Here is a 25929-nt window from a genome sequence, read left to right on the forward strand (position 1 = left end):
AAGATCTTCAAGTCAATTACTTCTCCTAACAAAATCAAAATATCGAAATATATCTTTCTTATTATTCTAGAAGCAATATTTCTCCAACGAAAATTCCCATTGTCTCCTATCCTTTTACTTCATCACCTACCCTCGAACTCGGCTGCTTCTTAACCAACAGCATGGTTCTCGATTCGAGCGGGTAACTCGTCTGGGACAAAAACTAAGTTGAAAACTCGTTATCGCAAGACTCGCGAGAGCTTCACGGCGCACCGAGTCCTTCGTTGAAAGGCGTTTCTTTTCGTGTGTGGCGCAATATCACGAATACAGCGCCCGTTGATATCGAGCTTGCAAACGTTAACACGTGAAATTTCACTCGATCGCGCCACCATTCATGTTCACCAATCCCATCCGACTCCCCTGTACTGCCGCCATCTTTCGCCCTTTCACGCGTTTCACAACCCCCAAACGCACATGCTTCTCTCTTTCCTTTTCCTTTCTTTCAACGTTTTACTCCCACACACACAGACCAATTCCATTCTGCTGATTTTCCTTTCTCGCGCGTGCAAGGTCTCGTATTCAGTTCCAACAGCGATTGCACACCCATTACAGTCTGCGAGACGATGTCTCTCTTTCTCTCTCCATTCTTTCTCTTTTTTTCTTTTTTTTTGATATTCCCCTATGTGTCGCTTGCTGACGTTATGCATTCGTTGTAATCGCGTCCTGGTTTTTCGCCAGGCCGCTTTTCGAAAAACGGTCGCGTCGTTCGCTGGTCTTTTTTCACATTCAACGCGAGACCCTTTGGAGGTTGGATTTGCCGTGTGTACGAGGTTGCCAGGGAAATTCGGCATAGCCAAGGTTTTAGGGACCGACAATACTATCAGATGATACCGATTTCGAAAAAGCGTCAAGGGTTGCTTTTTGTTCGATAATTCGGCCATATTAAAATTTAACAAACGTGAACACAATGTTTATGTGATGGGACGTTTTGTTAGTTTGAGTTCTTTTTCTGTTCGAAATGATTCTTGCGCTTCTCTGGGTCTGAGAATTTGAGATCTTCAACTAGAATTCAGCTATAAACGTGAGATTTCCATATACACGTATGAACCGTTATACGGTAGAATTCGTATAACTAGTTACCAATTTACATGTAGAGTTGGTCAGTGTGGTTTTGGAACGACTTGTTCGTAATGCAAGCCTCTCGAAAAGCCTGACTGATCACGTTCTTTTTTATCAAATTCTTAATTTCATTACGTAAATATACGAATGACTTGCTGTTACCACAAGTTCATTTGTTTTACGAAGATGACATAAAACATAAATTTCTGATATGATTATGATTTGAATTTAAAAGATAGTATTTGTAACATTGTCTCTTTTGCAATGATACGTATGTTGTGTATACAAAGATTGCTTAGCAACCAGCAACAATGCTCTTACTACTACAATAATCATATTAAAGCGTAGAAAAACCTGACTTCGCAAGAATTTCACGGATTATTTCAAAATATCTACGTACCAAATCTCTCACACAAAGTAACCTTCTTCCGCCAACCAAAGAACAGAATCCTACTCAATTGACAAAATATTCTGAAGCACGGATTGCGCTAAAATTCCTCGAATTCTTAAGAGAGATCAGGATGGACGACAAACCGTCATAATGTGCGGAATGTAATCGACCAGAGAGAGAAAGAGAGAGCGAGAGAGAGAGAGAGAGAGAGAGAGCGAGAAAGAGAGGGGGGGGCGACCGCTTCGAGATTTCCATGTAAATGCATCGACGCGCGCGCAACTATTCGGCGGTCAGTTCGAGGGGCTCAGAGATTGAACCCTAACGATCCTCTCTTCACCCGATCTCTCTGTCCCATAAACGTGCTGGCGCAATAAGGGGCGTAGCAGGAGAGCAGAGAGAGGGGCTGGCTGGTTTGACAATAGGCGAATCCGACGGCGACGGCCACGGGAATTCGATTGCACCAGATATGCACTCCCCAAATGCAACGTCAGTCTTTCAAGCCTCAGGAAAAGCCTGAGAGCTGGGTTTCCGTCTTTTGTCCGTCGCACTCTTGCGGCTGTGCGCTCGTTCACTGGAGCGCGCGCGCGCACTTTATGAATATTCTTCGAATTTTAATGCGCTTCCCGACGACGATCCTCATTCACGAATTCGGCCCAGCCGTTGTTCCGAACAGTCGTCGACTACGTTTCACCATCCTTGGCACGCTAACAGCACACGCAGGACGTGCTTCAAATTCGCCAACGCGCTCGTCGAATATTAAAAGGAATATAAATGAAGGGCGTAGAAACGACGTGATTCTCTTCTCTGTCATCGGCTTACGAGAGTGATTTATTTGTCGTGGTTGACAAGGGTAAGGTGCTTTGTATAGGGTTATAAATACGAGTAGTTATTGTTAGACTGTGGATGTTTATGCGAATTCATACTTTTACGAGAGTGATTTAAAAAATGAGACACGCAGAGACTCGTTTCACTTTAAATATTGCCACATGTATGCTTTACTTTGTATATTTTATATATTATTCTCGTGTTACGTCATGCATTTTTGCAACTTAAATTTTTTTTTTAATGTATAAACATTCGCAGTCTAGTTGTTTTATATTCTAAATAATTCTTCAATGTTTTCAAAAATATCACATTTATAATAATACTTCTTCGGTACATTCAACAATATTACGCTCTTACAAGGGTATTCCCTTGACCGATACACACCGACTTTGATGAAACTTTGCACAAGTGTTCTTTGGACCTACTCAGAATTTAGCCGTAGTTCGTTCGTGCCCATGTTTTACCTTAAGGCAGAAATCAACCCCCTTATCCAAGCCGGCCCGAGTATGTAGGTCCTTATAAATTGTAAACGACGAAAGATATAAAAAAATGGTTCAAATAAAAGTTATATCGTATCTTGAAACCTATAAATCTGTATGAAAAATTTCTTGGAAAAGTTATTCTTTATGTCATCATCGTAAAAAACTAGTTTTTCGAGAAAAAAAAACAACTCTCGCGCGGCTTTATGAATCTCGAGACATTTATGGCTTTATGACTTTTATTTCAACCGCTTTTTGATATCGTTTGTCGTTTACGATTTATAAGCACTTACACACAAGGGCCGGCTCGAATAAAAGAGTTGATTTCTCTCTTAATAACGGGCACGTACAAATTGCGACTAAATTCTTAGGTAGGTCCAATTATACTATATCATAAAATTATATTATAAAATATTATATATATAATTATATTGTTTATTATAAAATAAAAAATACTTATGCAAAGTTTCATTAAAATTGGCGTGAATCGGTTTGCGGGGTTCCCGTGTTAGTAGCTAATACTTTTTCATTACTGTAAACAATATTACATTCTTAATGATTTGATAATACTTTCGCCAGTATTTTCAACGATATTATCTGCACGCTAACAAAAACTTTATACTAGGCTCAACGATTCGCACGAAATCATCTTTCTTGAAAAAGATTGACTAATCTATTACACAATAAGTGTAAAATCTTCATCGAAAGAAAACCACAAACGATATCCTCAAATCACAAGAATCATAATGAATACACGTGAGAAAAAAAAGAATAGCAGTTTACCATTTTTGATCTGACACGCTCGAACGCAAAATGAACCGCTGAAAATCACGGGGTTCACAATGGATTCGAGGCAGGTGGAATTGCACCGACAAACGACTGTGTCCTTCGAATGGAAGGAGTCCTTCTTATTTGCGTCCACAGACGGGCTAAATTGTTTCCTCGATAGCGAGCCTCTTTTAAGAAAATTGCTGGTTAACCAGCGACAAGTGTCTAATTTGCCTTCGTTCGACTCTACTATAACAGTTCCTGGTATCGTGATACTTTTCTGATGTTGTACAACGTGCGAACTTGGAAACAGAAACGTCGAACAACTCGGCGAAATTGTCTTCCTATGAGTTAATGTCGCTTTTCGAAAAACGCTACGCTATTGAATCGCGCACGGAGTTGTCCAATTTAGAAAATTATTCGGGCGTCCGTTTCTTTATGGAATTTGCGTAGCCAGGCTCTTAGTGAAACAACGTTTACCCAAGAATAGATTGCAAATTTTTATGCAATTTCATATTTTGAGCATATAATTTAAAAAGCGAGACCTCAATGGAAAATTATTTTACTCGACAAATATTATAAAGAGCACTATATTTCGGATAATTTTTATACTTTTTCAAGTTATGCGCATCTTGTGCAATTTTGCGCATTCAAATTTCCTAGAAGTGTATAAAATTCCGCGGTCTAACCATGAGGTATCGGTTATCGAACGTTCGACATAACGGCGTATGTACGTTTATGTACGTACGTGTATGTTATGTTTATTAATTGAAGCCTCTGTATTTAAAAGTACTGGAATTATCTGACTACAGTTTCACTGGGACAGGTAAATATCGAAATAGTAACGATGCCATGCAGTCGCGTTATCTACCGTGACAGCGTAAATTTGCTGATTATTTATCTACCGATATCTCGGAATAAGAGGAATATTAATTGAAATGCTAATTTCTGTGAATAATCTTCAGAATGACACCTTTTGTCGATTTCTGTCAAGATCCGACAATTGCAAAGTAAAGGAAACGATTGGAACTCCTTGTTTCTTTCGAAAGTTGTTTGAATAGTTCGAGTAATTGTTTCTTGAAATTACTTTCGATTAATTGGAACACGTCTCTCCTTTTTCGAATCTTCGTAATTGAGCACAGTGGTTTCATTAGGTAAATAGTTTCTTATCTATTGTTTTAATCGTTATTCTCCTTCGAGTGATTTGTTTCATAGAAACCTTTAGGAGAATTAATGCGAATTGTATTTTCACGAAATAGGTTCCACCGAATTCTACGCGTCATTTCCTCTACTAGATGGTGAAGAATTAATTTCCTCAAATTAACCGCAACAAGGGTCAAAGGACAATACGAGCCTTGAGGGTCTTGTACGAGGACCAGAAACCCGAGATGGTTCTCCATTTTCTAAGGTTTCAACTATAATTACTATCTAAATACCGCGCCATCGAAATCCAAGCTCAGAGACGCCGAAATCTATTATATTAAATCCACTTCTCCCATGACGAATGCGGCGATCCAATACCTATACGAACGACGCACCGAACATAGCTGAAAATTTTCGCCGAAACGTGGACGTGGACGCAAAGAGAAGCCCGGCGTAGCGCGAAAAAGCAAAAAGCTTGTGCAAACGTCAAACAATTCTGCAACAACGACGAGAAAAGAATAAAAATAAAAACGTTCAAACAGCAAGAGAGTTCGTATGAACTGGATGCAACAACGGTATTTACAAGGTTTTGTCGCGAGTTTCGTTGTCACGCTTGGAAAGACATCTTCCATTCTCGGTGCAACCTCGCGGTAGAACGCCAGAAGGGTAGCAGGAGAGGAGTCAGAAGGATAATAAAAAAAAGGGAAAGCGTAAAAAAAGAGAAAAAGAATAAAAAAATTGCGCGACCACTCTAAATCATAATTACATTGTCCGCTCGTCGGCTCTGTTAAACTGGGTCGTGAGCATCTTTTGCGCCGCATCAGACACAACTGCTGTAAAAATGAATAAACGCGACAGAAAAGCGGAAGCGACGTCAGAAAGACCGACGTGAATTACAGCCATTCTTTCTTATTCAATTCGCCGCCACCGACGACTACGACGCCGCAACTCGCACTTCGCATCGAACAGAACACGCTTCTCGCTACTCGCTGTTATTATTCGCGATGATTGTTTCTGACTGATCGACATCTTATTGTGCAAACGAGCCCGGCAACCTGATCTTACTCCATTAGCGACGCCTCGATCGAGAAAAGCCTTCTGTTTCGGGCAGGCATTTCCACCAACTTCCGAATAATTCCGTAATTAAAGTTTTCCCGATTCTCTCTTACCGGATTTTCACAAAATCTTCCCCTCTTCATCGCCAGCTTCGCCTTCGTTCTATCGTTCTCTCTGCGATTCGATTTCGCGGAAATTTTGCTGCCTTTGTCACTTCGTTGCTTTGTGGGTGATAAATAGGCTGCGAATATCTCTATGAAATTTTATACTTTTTTGACAGGAATTGGAAAAATGTAACTTTAGACAGGAATTTGTTTAGCTTATTCGATATTATGCGAGGCTGTACGGGACTGAATGGGAGGCTAGTTGAAGAAAACTAGACTTGATTGGTTTGCGACATAATGCGATAATAACATCTTCGCTTGATATGATAATAAATATAAGGTATTTGTATTTTTGTTATTGATGAGATGGCCATAAATCTGTCATCTATTAGACGCGGAAATTTTTCATCAGTCTCGAAATTTCTAATCAAGTTTCTAATACAACTTCTGATTATCTATATATCGAGGAGGATCAAGAAAACTACGTATCTTGTCATTGCACCTTCACGCTACCAATAGCTTTACCTAAATTACCTTGTAAGTTATCTTATTTTGGATATTCCATGAATTGTATATATTCTATGCATTTTTGTGCTCTTAAAATTCCAACAATCGCATAGACATTCGTAGTGTGATCATAACCATAACCACTTTTTTAATCCGTTATCACTATTTTCCTCTAGACATGCGTCTTCGTATTAGCTGACATCGACCACTGTGGTCACTTATACGGGGATCCGAAGTTTTAAGTGGATTCCGAACCACAGATGCCAAGAGCACAACGGAGTTCTTAGTGAGCTGCTCTCCTCTAACGAGGAGAACTGTGTGCGCGACGTTCTAGCTAGTAATCTGACTCGAATTTTGCACATAGTTAAAGGGTAATATATATAATAATACGATAAATGAGCGACTCCCGTTGCTCGAAATTTTGCGACAATGAAGCGGATGAAGTAACTCTCCTGTTTTAACAATTACAATTGATACGGATAACGATGCGGGCTCGTGACGTTAAAGACTCGGGTGATTAATGCGAATTCGATCTTAATAATCGTCGCGATTGGAAATTATCAGTATCAGATAATCCGAATGAGACAAAGTCTTTGATCACTTGAACTAATGACTATATTATATTACGAATGATTATGTGTTTACGGGAAACTTCAAGTCGTAGAAATGTACAAAATACACATGATGCAGGTATAATGAGTCGTCGTGGCAAGGCTATTTTCATTAAGGTAAAATTTCTCCAAATTTCACCGTAAAATTAGTATATTCTATTATATTGCGTCTTACTTTAATAGCAAAACGGGGTTCTTTTAAAATATTAAAATATTCTACAGTTTGTCAGATATTGTTTTTTAAGTTCAAATATTTTTGTGAAATTCTGCTATGAGATAATTATTGTTATTTTATACGTTAATAAATGAACTTTAATAACTGTTAAACATTAATAAATAGATTTTCGTGAATGACTGTAATGAGAATTTATTTAGATTTTATCCCTTTAGTTCCGTCGGTAATTAATATGGTACTGATTTATATTAATTTTTAATTGCATGATTGGGGTTAGAAGTTTCCACTTTAGAGACACCCAATTAATAATGTAATGCAATTAATAACAAAGGACTAACAGAATAAATTGAAATTTGTTATACTCGATACATAGAAAACGAAAACTGCTATTGTAGCGTTAATATTTAAATAACCTTTCGGTACAATCTATGCATCCTGCTTAATTAAACGACTAAATAATAACCTGTATTTCTCTTATTAGTTAAAGATATTAATTATTCTTAACATCGTGGCCCAACTATTATTCCACCCACATACAGACAGAGGAAATTCCACTGAGAATTCTCCGAAACATCAAATATCTTCTAATTATATTGCCATGCAAATAGAAGGGGAAATTGCGAAAATAGAGTAGAGTCAACAGCTTCGATGAAGTCTTCAATTGTGTCAGCATTGATCAAAGTCAAAAGATACAATAACTTCTCATTATGTCCTAAAATATTTTGGAAAGGTTGTTATGAAAGTGGTTTGCGTTGTTATTTCAATTATGCCTCCACTTGTCAAAGTGAAAAGACGCAATATCTTCTCATTATCTCACTAAATAAGTGGATAAAAGAATGATGAAAACGTTACGTTCGACAGTTCTAACGTTTGTCTCCTGATATTTTTATATTTTATGTTACCGCTCTTAGGAATCATTCCAATAAGTAGAACAAGAAACGTGAACACCCGACGGATCTGGAGAACGTTGACGACGTCCGTGACCACCACTGACCAACTAGATCTATCGCAAAGAACAAACTTATTTTCATCCCTATACACGACAAAATTCAAAAGAGTAACACTCGTATTCCCTCGAGTACCCCATTATATCACGAACGACACGAGCTCACGGTGAAGTGTTCACTCACAAATTCCCAGAGCTCTCTGGAGGCGTGCTTACCTGTTCCTTTCCAAAGTCAATCGCTTCTCTGAGAACGCTGCAACAGTCGAAGCTTTGACGATCGTCAAACCGCGTTACACAATTTTCACCAAAGAAATTGTTTCCAAAGTTTTCTAATGGTTTCTAAGGGATGCCGGTTCGAAGAACGTTGTCAAAAACCGTTTTTTCTTGATCAATTAACAACTCGTTAACCTTGCTCGCTATCGGAAGTCACCGAGAAACTTTTTCTTTCACCAACGATTCACTACAACTCAAAACAGAAACATCGTCCTACGATCTTCCGGGTCATACGAAGGGTATCGATAAAATACTCCACCCCCGATCCGCGCTTCTTTCGAGTACACACGCACACACAAGTAGCACAATCTGAATCCGAATACGGATAATCGTTCTCCGAGAGAAGAATTAACCGGCGTACCTGATGCGTTACAACTTGTTGAAAAGTTGGAAAGATCGATCTCGCGCGATTAACGCGCGTGTGTACCACATAGTAGCCTCGCAATCCGTCGCTGGAGTAGCTTGTCACAAGACCCGTCAAGCTGCCGGGCCTATTGTCCATCGACCCTCGCCACGCGACAGATCCATTGTTCCGCGAGACAGCACGATATTAGCGGAACTTGATTACCACATTCCTTTAATGTAACAAATTAATCAGCTCAAATCCGTCGATCAACCTTGATATTATTAGTCAATATGACCAATTCGATCATACACGTTTCCCTTTATCTTTATAAAAACTTTGACAAAAACTTTGTTCTGGTAACACGAAGAAGTATAACGAACAAGTGTTCCCGACGTGTCACTTTGATCACTGTGTATATTCCAATTCGACTCAATTTGGCGCGCGATCGCATACGCTCGATTTCTTTTACTCTTGCGGCTGTTTTAACCGCGAAAGACGACCAGTACTGGATAAAGGAAGCGATTTCGCGCGGCGATACTTGTATCGTTCGCTCGATGTGTTCGTGTGGCGCGCGCGCGATCAACCCCCTGTTATCGAAGCAGTAGCAAATGAAACCTTAGGTCGTGTCGCAAGGACTGCACGGTAATCACTGAGAGACGCGTTCCGTGAGACACGAGGCGCGCGCCGCCTCCCCGATGGAGCGCGCCCGGAAAAGTCCGAATCGAGCCGAACAGCCACGAACGTCGACAGCCGAAGGACGCGACCGCCGGGAGACCGATGGGCCCACGGCAAGCCCCAACCGCCTCCAGCCACGAGATTTCCTTGTCGCGGCTTTCGAGGATGCATGTGCTCAACTCCACGCACGACACCCAGTGTCCGAGCACGGGGATGCTACTGCGTCTCGCTCGGTAGATCGCGTTGCGAAATCGCGTATCTACTCCGGGCGATTCTTCAAAGTTGTTTCTTTGTGCAAATTTAGATTTCGGGTGATTCTCGTTGGATTATATTTTGATGGCGGTTTTGATAGCTTTAATGAGATAATTATAATGGAGAACACGTACAACGAGAAGTGTTATGGACTCTTACCTGTTTTAATTTACGTTATGAGATTTTCTATAGGATGGGTTAGATGGTGCTAAGGGATTTTTCAACAATATTCCTTTACGCGAAGTTCGAACGTTTCTTTTTTAATTAAGTTTGGAGAGTATGCTGGTTGCTTTTTGTAACGGAAATAGGGACGAAGAATTTCGACAGATGCGTATACTAGTAAATATTATAAACTACCGCCTTCGTTTGTTTTACGTTATTTACATACTATCGGTTCAACTTAGAATATCTTGTTTGAGCGAAATTTGGAAAATAATCGACTAATTGTAGGTTTTCTAATGAATGAATAGGTTTCAAATACGGAGAGAAATATCTGAATATTAGTATTCTAACATACGAGATGATTAACTGTATTACTAATAACAGTGCATCTAAACACTAATGTGCATCAATATTAATTACAAACCAATCATTAACTCTCCCTATCTAAAATTAACATCACTTTGGATGTATTTCATAAAAATGACAAGAATGTGCAGTAATTTACCAATTCAGTTAAACCTATTTCATTGAAGCATTCTGAATGAGGCAAGATTAATTTCGTCGAATGTACGTAATTCGTCAAATTCCAACGAACTGGTGGTCCAGTTTAGATAACGGGAAACGTTTCGTCGCCGATCGACGTTCCGTCGAATAACCCAGCGCAGTTTCGATGCGGTAATGTATCGAGGTGTTCGAAAATGTAGATTTTTCGTGAGATCGTATACATCGAAAATGGCGCCGCTAATGCAAAACATGTGTTCAATTTAAACCGATGTTCGTTCATGATGGCAGCACGACGGAAGAGTGCACACATACGCACTTTGGCATACGTGCGCATAACTTTACATGTGTATAGGTATGTATATTTTTTGTGGACGCATCAGTGGCTTCGTTATTTCGCGAAATGTTTTATTTTATCGTGCAACACCACGAACCGAAATGCCGCTGTTAATGCGACCAAAAAGGGGTTCGCGACGCGTCATTGTGTCCTCGTAACAATAAAAGAACCTTCAAAAAATTATTCGGTCGGGCAACGGTGTTAGAAATTACAGAATTTTTTTTTTAAGTTATTTATATTTCATTGCTTTTATCACACGCGAAAGTCACGATTTCGTTCTAATTAAGATGAAAACGATATAATGTGTGTTTTCGAGAAAGTACTTGTGAAAATGGAGATGAGAAAATAAAGGTGGGAACGTAATACTGTACAAAAGTCTCAGACCACTTGCCAAGCGGAAATGTTTTATCTTCATGACTGAATATATAGATACTCGAGTGTTCTTTTAAATTTGTCGTCACTTCTCAACAAGTGTCAACAAGAATTGACAATTTAGGAAACGATTGATTAATTTGAAATAATTAATATTCTATGCAAAGAATTCTTTCTGAAATTTTGTGAAACAATTTTGCACAAATTCATTTTGTGTTATCTGCTCTCTTTTTTTAATGTTTCAAACATCTATTACAAGTTTCTTTCAATTCTTAAAATTGTTTTATACGTGTTTCGAAGCTTAAGAAAAATTTAATTTGTGATTTTATTTACCGAAGTATTCCTAAACAATTTATGTAACGAAAAAGGCTATAACCAAATAATATCACAAAGGTAGTATGTATCTAAAGATTCGTTTGTGTATAAGCATTCCATGTAGAAATATTTCTTAAAAACGTCACTAGTTATTATAACCAAATCGCTATTACAAATGGCCTAAACACTTCAACAATACTGTATGTAAAACTGAAACAAGAAGGGAAAGATAAGAGAAAATAAATACGAGGATTTTATTGCACGATTTAGAATTATAAAGGAACAAGTAGGAAAAGGAATGCTCGAGGAGCAAACGAATTGAACGAGCGATTATTTTGTCTTATTGGGGGCTATGTATTTTCATTAACTCCTTACCCAACGCGTTTTCAACGCCCTCGAGCGTAAAACACAGATCCGTTCTTTCGCGAATTTCCCGTGCTGTCTCGCAAAGCCTGTCGTTCGCCTGAAAATTCTTGGCAAACCGTAGAATCGTGAAATCTACTCTCCTACCGTAACAACGTTTGTACATGTTTTTCATGTCGCTTGACGTGCGGCTGTGTTAAGTTCAAATACCATTTGCGTAGCGGTGAAATAGATACTAACGCGACTGTAGCCGTGTAACCATAAAAGCTGATGTATGGTAAAAATCTGGCGGTATATTTTCCAGAGAGGGTAATTTTACTTCAAGTATTTATCGTGTGACATCCATAAACGGTACAAGATCTTTTTTACAGTTTGTATCGAAGATTAATTAACGTTCAGTTACGAAAAGGACTATGATGATCGCAATTATAAAAATTAAAAATAATGCATTAAGAAGTTAATAAGAGAGAAATGATTTTTAAATGCGGAAGAATTTAAGTAACAAATTCTGACATAAAATCAAACCGAAATCAGATTTTCATCCAGTAGATATGTATTATTGAATCGTAATACTATGTTCTGTTAAACTTTATATCCAGATGTATCAATTACTATAATAAATTGTAAATATTTACTATGTGCAAAGTTTATTCCGTAAAAATTTGCATGAAGGACTCCAGTCTTCCAAACAGCGACCACTATGTTTCCTACTTTTAATTTATTTTTTTATTAATTAATATGTACATAATGCCCCGTCAATTATAAATAATGTTACTCAAGGAAAAGAATTACTTGAGAAAAAGAAGAACAAAATAAGGCAATATAAACCTGGTAACTCGCATTTGACACCAGTACATGAGCTTTTAACTTTGGGCTGCTTGCAATCAAGCGATGTACATCCTGTTAGTTCAGTTCTGTTCAATAGTTGTTACTATTGACTCCCACAGGTGGAAATGTTAATATTTTTGAACTATAATACGAAGAAAAATAATTAGAATTAAGCACTTCGTGATACTAACAAAGCAGTTTAAAAAAGGGGACGATTAAAACAAAGAACCTTTGTAAATAGCCTTTTTTTACCCATTACACCATCCTTGATTTAAAATTCTTTGCTATCTTAATCGAGGTATTTCCATCAACCAATCTTCTCTATCTGCAATTCCCCCGATCCTTCAAAAAGAAATTTCGAAACTTGTAACTAGTCTCCCACGAAACCGAGATCTGATTTCCCGATCCACGTCCAACTGTCTCGTTTTTATTCATGGGCTGACAGATCCGCGAAAGAAACCGAACGACGCACCAGTAGGGCGAAACACGTATAAATAAATCGTCGTTCGGATTACACGTGTCACACTAGCGAAGTATCACGATCAGTGGTTGCGATCCACCCAAACGGGGTTTCTCTCGCGAAACGCCCAGATATCCCGGGCACGTACTTACATCGCGTCGCTGCGTAGGAGAGCCACGGAGACTTCCATCCGTCTCCACGAATACACCGAGATTTGCTTGTCGCGGCTTATGAGAATGCATGCACTTCTACCCGCTGAGTGGATCGAGGAGAGCGAAGATCGCGATATCATCTTGCTCTACCTACTGTGTGTACACATCGATAAGAGTGTCGGAGTGAATATGTATTTTCACTCTGTATGCTGTCGCGGATAATCAACCCCGTGACAACATTTGCGAAGCGTAACCTTTAATTATTCCTCCGCGTTACTGCTTTTATTACTCAAATTCTGGATTTCTTCTGCTTTCATTATTGGAATTCTGATCCCTCCCTGCTTTTATTGTTTTAGAATTTTGATCTTTTTTAAGGTTGACTTTGTATTTTAAGCGTATTTGTAATTTTTATGTAAGGTTTTGCAGCTTTGGCCCCTTGATAAATGTAATCAAATGATGAAGAATTTAGGGTACCTGATTATTTCTTTATCGTCAGGATGTCCTTCGTTCTTGATATTAGATGCAGAGAATATATAGTTTCAATCCTTTTGCAGGAAACAAATATTAATCGTTACGTTCTCGTACTACATCAAAGTATGTTGAAATGAGGAATTATAAGGGTAACTTTTAGCTTCTCCTTATTCTTCAACTAACGGGCGAAATTTCGAATTTTATGTCCATTAGAGTTTAGCTTTAGAGTGAATTTATTAGAGTTTCACTTTAACTATAAATTACTCATATTAAGTACGTCGTCACTGTTACGTAGAGTATCTCGATTAAAAATTGATTCAAGTAATGGAAAGCAGTAATTTAAGACTTTCGCAAATCGATATTACATAATCGTGTTCGTTTGCAAACAACTTTAAGCATCGTTTAACTGACTATTGTTTTCTTTTTTGTTTTCCAAAAAATTTCACTGTAATTAGTTTACCCAATTAATAACTTCTCATAATTCCACGTTTACCGCTTTTTCTATATCATACATCGGGTATTAACAAGCTCTCATTTATAAATAAATAAACAATCGGTAAAATCGAAGCTAGTCACAATGCTCGAGAAACATTATGATACCATTTTAAATCTGACAATATCCAAAAGCCTCAATTCCTATAGCAAGAGATGGAAATAATTCGAACGGGTCTGTTACTGTCATCGTTCGATAGAATCAATATAGAAGCATCGACTCCGGCTTTGTCGATCGAGCACTACGTTTATTTATCCCGACTTGACAGCCTTTTTGCCGCGATATAAAACCATCTATCCCATTTTACTAAAATAGAACCAAGATCGTACCATATCTATAAAACAAAAAACGAAGGAGGAAAAAAATGTTGAAAAATGTTATCCTTGCGATTCGTTCTTACTGCCTTCGCTTACGAGAAAGAGGAATATACCAAATGCTTCCACGTTTTAAATCGAATAAAATTCAATAAAGATCGAAGGGAAAGGCCGTTTCCACGATTTCCTTCGATATCCTACGATACCTTCCGTACACCGGGCATGGAATAAAAATGGCCCGGTAAATGGTGTAACATAAGTTACAATTTCACGTGTCCACATGGTTTATTGATTTAAGTTCCTTAAACTCACGGAGCTCGTTGCCTTTTGGATCGGTTTATTTCCGTTGGCAAGAAAGGCATCACCGGAGCCAGATGGCGGTAAGTGTTTTTTCTCCCGTGAATAAAGGCAAGAACACATTTTGCCGCAAGTATGTATATACTCGCTTAAGGAAAAGGTTTTTCGAAGATTATAAGGAGGAACCATCTAACGCGCACGATGGACCGTGAGAGAGGTAGAGGGAAATAGAGAGGGAAAGAGAGATGAGCTAACCACTCTACTTGCAGAGTGTCAACCCGGCAGGTGCTCTCGCGAGATTTGCTTGTCGAGGCTTATGAGCTCGTGCCTTATGAAGGGATATTGATATTATGACTATTGACATTCTATGACCGCCTTCGAGATATCCGAAAGAGTGCGTAAAACGTGCACGCCTCGCGGAAATGCGTTCAAAATATTATATAAGAAGAGAGCCGCATGTCAAGCTTACGGAAACCTAATGAGATGGGAATACGATAAGATGAAACGAGAAAGTCAGAATTATGCGACTATTTTCTAACAGTGAGAAAAACTTGCCATTTATAGTCTAGAGTCTCTGTTTGAAGAGACCAATTACTATTTATTAATATTTTATACATAATTTTCCAAACATACCCTATTTTTCTTCGTCTAACATATTCACTATCACCAACGCATGTATGTATCTTTATTGCGACGATTGGACTAAATTAATAATACAGCTGCTACAACTGTTGCATTTTAAAGTTTGTTTGTCTCAACTAAAATGACTTAAACTGACAACTAAATTGATCTTTATCATTTAAAATAGAGCCACATTTATCTTTGTCATTTAAAACGAACACATTTGTTATTTATTATGTAGAATAAAAATATTTCCAACTAGGAAGAAACTTCCGAAGTAGGTAGACGTATAGGTAGATGTCTAACAACATCGAATATATTAGATGTATTTCACCTATCAACAACGTATGTTTATCTCGTTAACAAGATCAGAAACTAATTACATTAAAACCTTCAACTACCACACGTTAAATCGAATCATGATCAGAAATACTTAGATATTAAGATACATCGAGAAATTATCCTATGTTCGTCAAACGCATATACGTTAACGTTTCCACGAAACACAAACGAATTCAATTTCCTTGTGAAATGCGAGCACATCGTTGAGCGGTTGATGCGAGCATCGCATAAAGCGTTCGTTTGCTTAATCCGCGACTTGTCGGGTGGCCAATTATTCAAATATAATTGAATACATACATAGAGAATTAAGAGAAGTGGAATGATCCGAGGCGAGCGGCCACGATGATATATATATTCGCGAGCGAGCATCGTTATTCGTTTGAGCAGCAGCGCTACGACGGGTCTTTCTTGTCCCTAACAACCCGTTTTGCTCTTTTTCGTGGTTGGAGCACCGACATGCCAGAGAAAAGGATGCCTCGAAATCGCTGCAATAAAAGTGAAGCGCAATGAGAAAAGTGGACCACCTTATGGTGTGTTTGACGTTCGTTCGCCTCGCATTTTATGAAACAATTAAAGTTTTGTAACTGGTGGGTACAAGATAAGTATATACAGTTAAAAAGATTGCTAGTTGAAGAAACGAGTTGAGATTGAAAGTTGTCTCTATGTTTTCTTCCATCCTAAGTGAAAATTGCAAGAGAACTACTTCTCAGCCAGAAAAGAACTGAGAATTTTTTATAAATGTAATTAATAATGTGCGTTAATAAAGTTAAAATTTATAAATTAAAAAGAAAGAATATATAAAAACACAGATAAACTATACCTCTCAGGCTAAGGTAGCAATAAAATTCTTTCGTGATTTACATATGAAGTTCTCAGGGAACTAATTGATCAACTCCACTAATTATAAATTTAAGATTAACGTTCATATAGATATTCTCATAAACAGACTATGGATATTTATAGAAATTCCTGTTTTTATGAATACGACTGAAAAAGTAAGACTGAGAGTAAGATTTTTCGATATTACATTTTATGCATTTTTTCCTTTTCCCTCTAATGAAATAAAAATTTGTCATGTATAAATACACAAACTGCTCTTGGGGTATTCAAAAAAGCCGATAAACGCTAAAATTTCGCTAAAAAAAAGGTATAAATCAAACGGCCACGCATAAAAGACACTCACAAAGAAAGAATACCTAGAAATACCAGCTTTGTTCAAAAAGATAAAAAAAAAGTTGGGAAAACGTTGGGAAAGATGGAAAAAACGTCTTTCTTACACATTCGGAGAATACGTTTCGTAAGTCGGAAAACGGACCGTAGGTATCCTGAAGTCTCGTTGCCGGAGTTTATGAGAATGCATGTCATTGTCCCCATTGTGAAACTCATAGACCACAGCGGGAGCACAAACGACGAGATCTTCGAAATGCTCGTAAGAAGGCACGAACATCCTCTACGCATGATCTCCCATTGTTGTAAACGCGCGACACAGTATAACACACAGAGCAACTGTCTCCTTCTGATTACCCACATTCAAACTGTACGAATGGAAATACTCTTTCTATCGCTCAGATCGATTGCTCGGTGCCCATCAAAAGTTTACGACACCGTGTTACTATCGGTAGAGGATGGAAGTGATATCGATGAAACATTCGAAGATTGATGCTCAATTAAACGAAAGATAACCGAAAAACGAAAGAGAAGTACCGAGAAGGAACTGAAAGGTCGTGAAATTGGAACTAAATGTAGCAAGGCATACAAAGTAATTCACTTAATTTGTACTTTAGAACTCGAAATGAACACTACTAACAATCACCGCTAATCCTCGATTCATATAAAAGATACAATTAATCAACACGCGTGTTCTATACGAATAAATCTGGCTCACCAATCCAGCATCCTGATCAGAATATTTCATCAAGACTAATGATCCCGTCGACGATCCATCCACTTTCATTTTTATCCTAATGAGCAAATGTGATCTCTCTGTCGTGCTTGGTTGATCGAAACCAACCTAATCCGACAATCGAGGGGAGAAAATACAGCGTTGATCGGTGGTTACCGATGGATAGGCGCCTAGACCGATCGGTTGATTGGCTCGAATACTCTTATATACGTTTCACGGTACCAGCCTAATACGCTTAGACTGATCCCGGCTATGTAGACAGAGGTATTACCACTATGGTGCAACGATCAAGTGACACGCACTGGTTCTCTCAACTGCCATGGTAGAAAGATGACACTGTTCTACTATTCACGAGTTACGCATGATGAAGTTTCACAACGCAGAAAACATAGAGAAAATGTCTTTCAAGATTGTTTCGCTTGGCGCGATCATCTCCATTCAAGAATTGAACGGATCGAAATACGGAACTAATTTGCCTTGTTCCGCTTGTTTAGTTTGTTAACTGGCTCTGGGTTTTTGTAATCAGAAGATTCTTCGGATATCAAGTTAAATATTTATCATGCCGAGGTAAGACAGTTTAGTTAACACGGTTGTGATTTGGGAAATTGTAGATGCGATGAAATGCAGTTTCAACGTGTAATACATAACGGTGCGTCAGTGAAAGATTTTGATAGTGAAACTCAATAAGCAATATTTATTGATTTTCTGATTTTTGTACCACTTGATGACTGAAAATATAATATGTGTTTTAATATAACTGGGCGAAGTTTAATATGATTATGCAAAGATATAGCACCTTTTAAAATAGAAAATAAACAATGTTACAACAATCAGTATTTCTAAATTATTAAAAAAATAGACAACAATGGTATATATTTAATGCCTACGTCAAATAAGAACTGCAATTTAAATAATATGGGATTAGTTGATAGGACATCGAACTGTAGCGGCGCATGAGCTAGTGGACAATTCAAAATCATGTTGTTGCTTTGCCTCGGAATATCAATATCATTAGAATACACATAATGTAATAATAAATAAACTCCGAGCTAAACAATATCGCCGCTACGTGCAACCGTCGAACAAAGACGAATTTGAATTTTCCGATTCTCCCCCGACCAGTATAAATAAACGGATGCGATCGCAAGTGAGTGAGTATCTAACGAATTATCAACCAGTACAGTTATCTATCAGTTATCAGTTAGTCGCGCGAATCAGTATCTACGAGTATCTATCGAGCATCTATCGAGTATTTATCAGCGATCTTATTTAATGACTTGTACATTGTACGAGCGTCTCAGCGAATATTGTCTGTATATTAATTTATTTAATTATTTTTAAATATACTCGACGACGATATTTCAACAACGAGCAATCTCGTCTAATAAATCTCACAATCAAACATCCTCTACACAAGTCCTCTATACATTGGTGACCCCGACGTGATTTGAACACGACTAAACAACCTCCACAATTGGTGACACGAAGAAATGGGCGATAGGATGCCGTCTCAATTTTATACGCATCTGAGGAAGCTCGCTCCCTCGTCAGCCTCCGACGACTTAGTGCTGACGACCTGAAATGAACACCTCCCAGCGAATACTCAATATGTACTAACTGCGCTGAGGATAACGGAAACGAACGCCCTGATCAAGGTGATCGACAACATCTACGGAAGGCACCTGGAAGCCGGAAACACCCGAATCGCAACAGCCCGGCCTCTGTTAAATAACACTTAAGTAACACTTCCACGTGACGTTCCAGGGCCGCGCGAAAAAGTGTCGTTCCCCAGGCACCTGGAATCAGAAACAGGATCTATCACTACGACGAACACGAAATACCGTTTCGCGGTGGCGGACGTTAACACACCTTTCATCGGCGTGGCCATCACCTCTGCACGTCATACAAGGAAGAACGGAGGCCTGCGACACCGCGGCGACCGTGTGTTGAACGCCTGCATCGTACCGACAGGTATCCACCACCGCATATCGAAGACGTCGCGCAACATCTGCACGGGTTTGATAACAAGCGGTCGACGCTTTACCTCGCATCGAAACGACAAACCCGCAGATACCGAACTTTCGCAACCGCACACGAAAACGACGAGCAAAGTCGTACAACCGTATATACAACAAAAAATACTTTATAAACCAATTTCAAATAAAAAAAAGCGTTATCACTGTAATATCGGGAATATAATATTATTTATTATTTCACTATTGATGATGATTTACAATAAATGGATTGTACAGATGTTGATTAAACAGAAGAACGATGTTTGTTTAACGTGAACTAATCACAATAACGTGCTATAATCTAAACAACTCAATAGTTAATTCGCAACTCTCCTCACAACGAATCCAACGCTCTCTCTCTCTCTCTCTCTCTCTCTCTCTCACGCAGACCACACTCTCACGACAACGCTAGCAACACTATCTCAACAACGCAACTCGCACTCTCTGACTTCTCGATTCACACTCTCTGGCTTCTCCACTGACACTAACTGTCCTAGCATCCCTTTGTCTTTTCTTAGGCCCACCACGCACGTGTTCCGCGAACACTCGTGGCCAGGGTCACGTAGGCCTTTTCTACGAAACTATTCAATTGAAGAACCGACGACATATTGATGGACCCGACGACGCCTCGGCTCTCGCGACATTGTTTATGGTTTACCCGATATCTCCTAGGCCTTTTTGTCCACGATACTACATCACTGGTAGGGAGGTGATGTAGCGGCACATGAACTAGAGGACAATTCAAAATCATGTTGTTATTTTTAACTTTTAAATTACTCTCCTGTAAAAACCAGGTGTGTCATTTAATCTATGATTTATATGATTTATCATATCTAAAATATTGGCAATTAGATTTAACGAGTTAACTCGGCTTGCCGCGTAAATACACGAACATTAACCGTGAATATCGCTCAAAAGTAATTTGGCTTTTTCCTTTACTCGTTATGTAAAAGTTATACGAGCTATGCAACGAAGTGGGATGAATCGTTTTTAAAATGCGAGCTTTATTTCTTCGCGATGATGCCGAGGCAATTTTGTTTTCCGTTTGGTTCAGCATGAATTCGCGTACATAATTAAAGGATTCGGTTGGTCTGGTCGTTGCCAACGAAAAATCTAGCGGGGAAAAAATGAATTTTTGACGAGGTGAAAGCGAGAGAACGTGAAAAATAGAAGCTGCCGTGCAGGTTTGATGATTTGGAAGTGTCCGAAACGCTAATGTTTCGTTTGATCGACCGTTTTTCGGTTTTTGCTGCGCGTTAGAAGAGAGATGTTTGAAATTCATAAAGCATTGAAACCCGCGTTCCGTCTCGTTTGTATTGAATAACGCAAGCTGGAAAGATTACTGGATCAATTAACGGTTACACTTGTTAGGAAGGAAATTGCAGTACCACAGGAAATAGGCAAAACTGCTTGTAACGCGAAACTCATTTCATAAGGCGAGCAATCTTGATGGGGGGAGATCTGGGTTATGGCACATGGCTTAGCTATTTTGCATTTATACTGCAGTCTATTGATAATTTTTGCTGCACTGCAAATTTTCAGTTGTTTCATTTGCTCAGAGAACGTCAGTTTTAATTAATAGGCTGAATATAATAAACTAAATCAAGATTTTGAGGATTTAGATTTAATTAAGTATTTCAACTCTTGAGAGTATCATTCCTTTAATTTCAAGATTAATAAAGTTATTTATGACGTTATTTTTTGCCATGATATGTTTTCGTGATATGGAAAATTATATTATAAAGATATGAATGACACGTATATAAGCAGCATTAGAACGAATTCTTTTCTTATCAACGTATTTCACGCTGTGGAAACCAAAATAGTCACCAGAGGTGAAATTTTCATTGAGTAAATAAGACGTTTTTTGATTCTGTAGTCGAACGAAACACGTACAAAGGGATATCGAAGTATCAAGAATTCAACACCATCTCGGAATTTATCTAGAAGTAAGTATTCCATTAATATCTTGCATTGCGAGATACAGAACTTGTCATTAAAGATTATTGATTAAAAATTAACGAATTTTTTAAAGAATAAGCAAGATTTTTAATAGATAAGATTTAGAATAATCATGTAATTATTTTCCAAATCGTCGATATTGAATTTTTTGTCATTCTTCACTCTATCAAAGGGTTGAACAAAAGGAATAAATATTAGAGACCATGTATCAAGATTCACGGTGTAAATAGTAGTATTTATCTGGATGTAGTGATTCGGTTAATTCCCGTCTGTTCTTCTGAATCACATAAAATGCAGTACTAACAGTACGTGATGCAATAGATGTTCATTAGTTAGATTTTTCTAAGCCACGTTGTTAATTTTCTGAATTGAGAGCGTCGACCGAAAGAGCTAATTAAGCTTTACGTCTACTTAACCTTACAAGATATGGATACCCTAGAGTTCTAGAGGATGCTTATGACTCAGAACATACTTCACGGAGAACTTATTTCTAGACCAAAAGAAAATCCCAAGTTTCATCCCTAGATATCCGCTAAATATTTCATAGGTCTCGCTGGCACGTTCTCCAATGTATTGTATGCTGTATGACTTGTCGATGTTGATGATAAACCAACGAGAAAAGACAGAAAGAAACTTCAAGAGAGATGAATCCCGTCTCTAAAAAGTTTCAAAATTTAAAAATAAATATTATTATTAATATAGTGAACTATCTTTTCTAAAACTCTCTCTCTCTCTCTCTCTCTCTCTCTCTCTCTCTCTTTCTCACCATTGTGGATAAAACAAACGATTTCAATAAAGGTTATATTGATTTGTTAAATTAATTTGTGAAATTAATTTCGAGTTCATCTTAGGTTAATCGTTTTAGTATCATAGTTACAGGCTATCGAAACATGTTTGATGAAAATAGTGCATATTTAGATCATAACAATACTAAGGAGCATAAGGTAAGGAGTAAGGTAGACCTAGAACATCAGTGTTTGTTAGATCACTATATTCCTATACTTATCAATTTATGGTGGCTTTTAAATAATTCACTTATCGGATTACTACGTTAGAGAACCCTAATCCATCTCTCCTAAATTGGTTAGTTGGGAATTTACCAACAAATACCGCGAAATCCCTATATTTAACAAGAATCTTCCATTCTCTCTGAATTAAGATCTACGAAAACCTAACCGCAATCTACTCGCCCCAAAATATCCGCAAAATTTCAACATACAAGAAACTATATCCAATATCCACCTTCTACATACGTAATCCCAAACTTTCGCATTCAGGTCACCTTCTAATACAACTTCACGAACGAGCAAACGGAGTCTCTAATCCAAACACTACATCCTTCAACGATTCCGCCGGCGAGAAAAATAATCGGACAGTTAAGATCACCGCGTGTCAGCACGCAAGAATTCCGTAGATTCCACGAAGGTACGTGTCGGCTCGTACGACGCTCGAACAAATCCGGTTAAGAGGCTCAACCGGGTTTGATTCGGTGGTTACACTAATGCATTTAGCGAGCTGCGTACCGCAGTCGCCCTCCTTTATCGTTAAACAATCTTCACGAATATCGTCGGTGCAAATATCACCAGCCAATCCTCCCGCTCTTCGTTTCAGTTGAAGATTCCGTTTCAGCGGCGTGAGTTTCCTTCTGCTCCGGATAGAAGGAAATACGAGGGCGACTGTTATTGGAGGATCTTCGTCCCTCTCACCCCGTTTCAACCCTGTGTGCACCGTGAATCTGTCTTTGTTCCTCCGTTTCCGTGTCTCCTCTTTCACGCGCCCTATCCATCCAAGTTACTCCCTTGCACCCAACCCCCTTCTGACGCTCTTCCGCTTTCTGTCTTTGTTCCACGATCTCAATTACCGATTTCTCGCTTTCATGTTTCCCTCTGTTTCTCTCGTTCCAATCTGTGCCCCATATCCTCCGTTTCTCGCGGCGTTATCGGTGCCGCTGGTCTTTACCTACGTCTATCAGCCGCCCCTCTCGCTCTGTCTTCCCTCGCAATTCAACGGAGGAATCGGTGGCTCAGTCACTGTTCCACTCGAAGGATTAAGTGTATATCAGATGATTCGAGATTCCGTGGAATTGAATGTGCCAATGGCGGTTGACGGATTATCATGGGGAATCGGGAATTTTCTTGGGGAATTCCGGTTAATACGAGGACTGGTTGCTGAAGGTTTGTGGTAATTCTCGTGGAATAATTTAACCCTTGAAATAGCGCGAGATTCTGGTTGTTTTGTTTATCAAATTTGATAGCGCTTGTTAATCTTGATTATTCGACCGTTTAAGAGGATTCAAGGAGGAGGAAAATCTTGATGGATATTATATTCATCGAAGGTAAAACGCTATATTTGACGTAACGATTATTATGTACAAAAACAATTGGTAATCCGAGTAAAGATCTAACGTAGTGTTTTATCATCAATATCACGAATAGTTTAGTAATGAAGATTAACGACCGTCGTTAAATTTGATAAATGAAACTTACATATACGTGATGGTTTATGTCATCTACTGCCATCGTCTTCTGTACTACTTGTAGGAAGCAAACTGTCGGACATGTGTCGTTAGGTTTGACGATTACTATGCTCCCTGCGACGGATACTACGTGTATACTACGCGTCACTTAGGTCGCTTTATATTCGCGTAGAGAAGTTTGTTAGATTTTAGAGATATTTTGCTTGCTTTATAAATTGTAACAATCAATACGAATTTCCAATTCATTTTTCTAATCAGTACAAACGTGACTACCGAACGACGTGTCTCATTTTTTTTAAGAGTATAGGAAGCATTGTTTCGATGGTGGTCAAACGATGGATGTCAGAAATACAATTTTGAATTGTTCTACCAGGAACAATGACTCGCTGAATACGAATCGCGTCTTTAACGATTACACACTTACGCGCAAAAATGTTTAGGTTCAACGATAGATATATCAAATTGAATAAAGTTAAAATATATAGAGGGAGAATTACGGAGCGTGAAACGTTTATGCAATACGGGAAGTGCGAAGGGTGAAGAATAACAGAGAAATATCAAGATTGGTGACGCGAGGCTACAATATAATCAAGCGTATATTTTTCCTGATTTTTTTTACTTTCTCGGCCTCTTTACATACTATTATCCCGTGCGTTTTCATGAATATTTTCGCCAGAATAAACACTGTTTCAATGCGGGCATATAAACGATCTAGTTTTGCTTTATCAGGGATCGCAAGCGTGAACGAGCGACGAAAATTATGTATAGAATAGTTGCATCTCTCTTACTTTTTTGGAAATCAGCCACAAAGATTTTGTAATTGCTGGAATTATCAAGATATTTGACTAAATAGAGAAATATGGAAAGTATTGTTAAATACTGAAAGAAAGGATATAAAATTGAATGAAAGTCATTCGCAAATAATAATCTCGTTTCATTGCAAATTTTCTCTTATGAAATTTGGAGTCTTTAAAAAATCTTGCAGAGAATATCGATATATTAATTGATAACGTGAAAAATCTAGAAGATATAGAAATAATTATTTTTTAAACTATTAGTTTGAATCCATCGAATTTTATCACACTGCTTGAAGATTAATATGTATACAGGGTGGTTGGTAACTGGTGGTACAAGCGGAAAGGGGGTGATTCTACGCGAAAAAAGAAGTCGAAAATATAGAATAAAAATTGTTTTAATTTTTTTTTTTAATTTTTTTTTAAATCTAAGTGAGATCCGTTATAACGAGACGTGATAAAGTGCACGCGTACCGAGCGAAAATTCAAAGTCGATTTTCTCGAAAACAAAGCCTTAAACGAAAAATTTTTATTCTATATTTTCGACTTCTTTTTTCGCGTAGAATCACCCCCTTTCCGCTTGTACCACCAGTTACCAACCACCCTGTATATTTATATATTTTAAACTTATTCATAAGTCAAGAGTATAAGATAAAATTAAATAAAATTCACTTGTAAATATTAATGTAAATATTGATTTCTTTTTATCGTGTATATGTTCTTCCTGCTTGTGCAATATACGTATAGTAGACTCTACACGTAGATTTAACGAAGTTACTATGATTCCCTAGACTTGTTTGGAATAAGATAGTCATCAAATCATGACATATATTAGCCTCAATCATGAGGAATTTAGCTTTTCAAAATAATTTGTGTACGAAACATAACATGTAATATACGGTATAATGCGATCGTTCGGTGGAGAACGTATTAGATCAACGCAGAAATTGTGTTCTGTGGTAAACAGGAAGCAGGAATTCCCCCATAGAAAACTTTCCGAAGCTTACTACCTCCTATTCCTTATAGTTTGCATACATTTGTAAAGATAAATGTTTAACGTCGAGATTATGCATTTCTAACAAACAAGAGTCGTTATGATATA

The 25929-nt window shown here is 38.1% G+C and overlaps 2 long non-coding RNA genes across 2 annotated transcripts in view; one reads left to right on the plus strand and one right to left on the minus strand.

Moving 5' to 3' along the window:
- The window catches only part of LOC138185911 (uncharacterized), a 354662-nt gene extending 345306 nt beyond the window's left edge, over positions 1 to 9356 (minus strand). Inside the window, exon 1 of the long non-coding RNA XR_011174745.1 lies at positions 8320 to 9356. This is a non-coding gene — a long non-coding RNA (uncharacterized LOC138185911). The remainder of the gene's footprint in view (positions 1 to 8319) is intronic.
- Positions 1 to 25929, plus strand: part of LOC138185909 (uncharacterized) — a 346632-nt gene that overhangs the window by 237083 nt on the left and 83620 nt on the right. The window lies entirely within an intron of this gene.

This window comes from Bombus flavifrons, chromosome 13 (genome assembly GCF_040668555.2).
Source record: "Bombus flavifrons isolate JBK064 chromosome 13, iyBomFlav1_principal, whole genome shotgun sequence".
NCBI lineage: Eukaryota > Metazoa > Arthropoda > Insecta > Hymenoptera > Apidae > Bombus > Bombus flavifrons.